This window comes from Oratosquilla oratoria, chromosome 29 (assembly GCF_046742065.1).
Source record: "Oratosquilla oratoria isolate Oo_2021 chromosome 29, ASM4674206v1, whole genome shotgun sequence".
In the NCBI taxonomy this organism is placed as follows: domain Eukaryota; kingdom Metazoa; phylum Arthropoda; class Malacostraca; order Stomatopoda; family Squillidae; genus Oratosquilla; species Oratosquilla oratoria.
This window is the reverse complement of record NC_134805.1, coordinates 38949865-38954864: the sequence shown is the minus strand read 5'-3', so window position 1 is coordinate 38954864 and position 5000 is coordinate 38949865. Positions and strand designations below refer to the sequence as shown.

General features: G+C 39.6%; 1 protein-coding gene across 1 annotated transcript in view; it reads right to left on the bottom strand.

Annotated features, from left to right (window-relative positions):
• LOC143040725 (uncharacterized) overlaps window positions 1-5000 on the bottom strand; it is a 229313-nt gene that overhangs the window by 29360 nt on the left and 194953 nt on the right. The window lies entirely within an intron of this gene.

Below are 5000 nucleotides of genomic sequence, written 5' to 3'. Positions count from 1 at the left end.
AACAATGATAATAACAATATCAACAATAACAATAATAGTAACAATACAAACAATAACAACAACAACAATAACAAATGATTATATATATATACAGTATATATATATATATATATATATATATATATATATATATATATTCATATACACACTGGAATGGTTGGGTATGGCAAATGACTCATCCCCTATTCAGTCCTCAATCCTCCCCTTAACCTAATTCAAACCATCTAATTAGCCAGAAACTGAAGAGGCCACAGGGCATTCAAACGTTAAGGTCACTGGAGACCTTCAAGGACAATGAACCCTGTGTCCTACAAAGGACTTAATTACAATGTCATCACGGGTGACTTTTTTTCGATTTTTTTTGTTTTTTTTTTGGGGGGGAGGGGACTTTTGATTTCTTCTCTTTGGTCTTCTTTCCATTTCTTCTCGATCGATCATGCTACGGGACTGTTGTTGTCCTTCTGGATGCGGAAGCAAGCAAGGGGAGAAAGCTATTCCCGGAGAGGGAAGAGGGGGCGACAGAAATGGATTGCCTACTGTGAAGGGGGAAATTGTGGCTCTCGGCCAAATTCAGGGCTCCAGAAACCGCAGTAGTCCTTTGCCAGAAGAAGAAGAAGAAGAAGAAGAAGAAAAAAAAGAAGAAGAAGAAGAAGTAGAAGAAGAACGCGAAGAAGAAAGAAGAAGAAGAAAGAAGAGGAAGAAGAAGAAGAAGAAGAAGAAGAAGAAGAAGAAGAAGAAGAAGAAGAAGAAGAAGAAGAAGAAGAAGAAGAAGAAGAAGAAGAAGAAGAAGAAGAAGAAGAAGAAGAAGAAGAAGAAGAAGAAGAAGAAGAAGAAGAAGAAAGAAGAAGAAGAAGAAGAAGAAGAAGAAGAAGAAGAAGAAGAAGAAGAAGAAGAAGAAGAAGAAGAAGAAAGAAGAAGAAGAAGAAGAAGAAGAAGAAGAAGAAGAAGAGAGAATAAGAAGAAAGAAGAAGAAGAAGAAGAAGAAGAAGAAGAAGAAGAAGAAAGAAGAAGAAGAAGAAGAAGAAGAAGAAGAAGAAGAAGAAGAAGAAGAAGAAGAAGAAGAAGAAGAAGAAGAAGAAGAAGAAGAAGAAGAAGAAGAAGAAGAAGAAGAAGAAGAAGAAGAAGAAGAAGAAGAAGAAGAAGAAGAAGAAGAAGAAGAAGAAAGAAGAAGAAGAAAGAAGAAGAAGAAGAAAAGAAGAAGAAGAAGAAGAAGAAGAAGAAGAAGAAGAAGAAGAAGAAGAAGAAGAAGAAGAAGAAGAAGAAGAAGAAGAAGAAGAAGAAGAAGAAGAAGAAGAAGAAGAAGAAGAAGAAGAAGAAGAAGAAGAAGAAGAAGAAGAAGAAGAAGAAGAAAGAAGAAGAAGAAGAAGAAGAAGAAGAAGAAGAAGAAGAAGAAGAAGAAGAAGAAGAAAAGAAGAAGAAGAAGAAGAAGAAGAAGAAGAAGAAGAAGAAGAAGAAAGAAGAAGAAGAAGAAGAAGAAGAAGAAGAAGAAGAAGAAGAAGAAGAAGAAGAAGAAGAAGAAGAAGAAGAAGAAGAAGAAGAAGAAGAAGAAGAAGAAGAAGAAGAAGAAGAAGAAGAAGAAGAAGAAACAGCAAACATGAGGAGGGGGATCTTAATTAACTTATTAAGCGTAATTCCTCCCCAATGAGTGACGAGAAATATGAATATGACTGTCAGATCCTAGTTAGACCCTACCCCACCTAGCTTAGCTGTCGCATCCTAGTTAGACCCTCCCTACCTAGCCTAGTTGTTAGGCCATATTCAGACCAACCCCACCTAGCCTGTCAGACCATATTCAGACCATCCCCATCTAGCATATCTCTCACCATATTCAGACCATCCCACCTAGCCTATCTGTCAGACCATATTCAGGCCATCCCCACCTAGCCTATCTGTCAGACCATATCCAGACCATCCCACCTAGCCTATGTGTCAAACCATATTTAGGCCCTACCCACCTAGCCTACAGTATATGTGAGACCATATTCAGACCATCCCCATCTAGCATATCTCTCAGACCATTTTCAGACCATCCCACATACCCTGTCAAATCATATTCATATTCAGGCCATCCCCACCTAGCCTACAGTATATGTCAGACCATATTCAGACCATCCCCACCTAGCCTATCTGTCAGACCATATTCAGACCATCCCCACCGAGACTATCTATCAGACCATATTCAGGCCCTCCCCACCTAGCCTACGGTATATGTCAGACCATATTCAGACCATCCCCACCAAGCCTATCTGTCAGACCATATTCAGACCATCCCCTTATCTGCTAGACCCTAGCCCTAGTGTTTGATTAGACAGTAACTAGGGCCCCAATCTATGATATACGTCTTTTTACTAGTCTTGCAGTGTAAAACGAAGGAGTCAAAGCTCGAGGGTGTTTCTAGAAAAAAGGTCAAAACAGGCCAAAGCAGGTCAAAGCAGGTCACTTTAAGGTCTAATAACCGTGACTGGCAGTGTTAGGAATGTCATGATAAAACAGACACCATGACGTTGCATGACGTCACAGAAGTGTTGTGTGTGTGTGTGTGTGTGTGTGTGTGTGTGTGTGTGTGTGTGTGTGTGTGTGTGTGTGTGTGTGTGTGTGTGTGTGTGTGTGTGTGTGTGTGTGCGCATGTATGAGAGAGAGAGAGAGAGAGAGAGAGAGAGAGAGAGAGAGAGAGAGAGAGAGAGAGAGAGAGAGAGAGAGAGAGAGAGAGAGAGAGAGAGAGGAGAGATAAGAGAGAGAGAGAGAGAGAGAGAGAGAGAGAGAGAGAGAGAGAGAGAGAGAGAGAGAGAGAGAGAGAGAGAGAGAGAGAGAGAGAGAGAGAGAGAGAGAGAGAGAGAGAGAGAGAGAGAGAGAGAGAGAGAGAGAGAGAGAGAGAGAGAGGAGAGATAAGAGAGAGAGAAAGAGAGAGCGTCTGTGTCTCCAGCAACCACAGAACTGCCGGCCACCCAGCCAGCAACGCACGTGACATTTCCGTCACCCTGCAGCTTCTGCCTGACGTGACGTGACGATGCCCTTTGTAGAGCGTCACACATCTACAAAGGCTGGCTACAGACGACACTGTCACAACATCCTTAGTTTCTTCAAACCCTTTTTCCGATCCGATGAAGCTGAGACTAGTCATGTACCCAAGGTTCCTACCGAGTTTCGAATTGTCTTGTAATATTTACCTCCTTCGCTATGGTGAAATTCTTTATACATTTTATTCTGTAGGTATGATTTTATTCTGGGAAACGCCAGACGATTTTATTCAGTTTAAGCAATGACTCCTCTGCGAAAAAGGGAAGAAATCTTAAGACGCTCAAAGATGTCTTCATCATTTCTGTAGTGGGGGAAGTTGTCTTCACCATTTATGTATCTTCATGTGTATTACAGGGAACATAATGCGTGTGAGGAAAGCAAAATACATAATGCATATAGTACAGTACTATAGAACTATAGCACGGGACCACTAAATAGACCATACGGTTGTGTGAAGGATGGGTATGTATGTGAAGTTGGGGATATACACATGTGTATGTGTATACATGTGTGCATGTGCTTTCTCTCTCTCTCTCTCTCTCTCTCTCTCTCTCTCTCTCTCTCTCTCTCTCTCTCTCTCTCTCTCTCTCTCTCTCTCTCTCTCTCTCTCTCTCTCTGCCAGTGTTTTATTGCATCGATGTCATGCGAGAGTATTAGGCTCCTTTCACACGTATCAACTTTTCGCTGTACGTCGCCCACGACACGACGTCGTACTATCAAATAATCATGAGTGGACATGGACGCTCTCACACTTGGTCGTGACATATGAAAGCGTCCATAGACATTCATGATTATTTGAGAGCACGACGTCGTGTCATGAACGGCGCACGGCGAAAAGTTGATACGTGTGAAACGAGCTTTCGGGTGTTTCTCCTCAGCTCGTGGAAAACACGAAATCTGCAATAACACAAAATGGCACCAAGAGGATTTTTTTTTCCCAAACCTTGTCTGGCGACAGTGATAGTAGAAATAACAAATCTACGTTGGAATTTTTTTTAGAGTGAAAAACAGAATGTTAATGTGGCGGTACACTAGGCATTTCTCGATAGCATGCTACTTGCTTTTGCTACTACGTTTGAGTAGAAACGACTTCGGTTACGATCTTTTTTCTTTTTTTTCAAATGTCCAAAAGTCAAATTACTCTTGCGTCATATCGTAGCGAGAAGCTGAATGACGAACTAAGAGAAGTTAAGTCTAGAATACGAACGTTAGACACATTGTTGTCATGTTTTTACGGAAGTCTAGAATATTGTAACCGAAGTCATTCCTCCTCAAACGAGGTAGCAAAAGCAAGTAGCATGCTAGCCTAGTGTGCCGCTACCTTTAGCTTTCAGACTCAGGCCAAGATACTGATTTTGATATGAACTATAATTGTATAAAGCTACAATCTAAATAATCTACAGGACATCTTATTTTCCAAATGGCATATACTGAAGTAAGAGTCTAGATAAATATATATCTTTTCAATCAGATGTATCTATAAATGGGCAATGAAGAATGCCGACATAGTATGGAGTTTGCCAGAAGCAAAATTGTCTAATTTTTTTAATATGCATATACAGTATATATTACTAACGTCTATTTCTTTAATGATAAATAATTCTAAATAACTACCAATTAATTGTACTAATTATTTTAATTTCAATTTTGTCTTGTAACTCATTTAAAAGAAGACATTATTAAAAATATATCATACAGAACTCGTCTGTCATGAACTCGTCTGTTATGACAGTAGCCAATGAAATCAGTCTTGTCGTTGCATTTTGTGTTGTCACCATTAGAACTATCAAACGGATTTCTTAGAAACAAAAGACAAAAAAATCTTAGAAGCAAGAATGTGACAAAAAAAATACATGTAACAACATACACCTGCAACATTAATAAAACAACATATCCTACTAAGAAAAAAATAGAAAAAGGCAAAATTATTTAATTTCCTCGTAAAAACATACCCAAAAAAATACTTAGCCTCAACAACACAA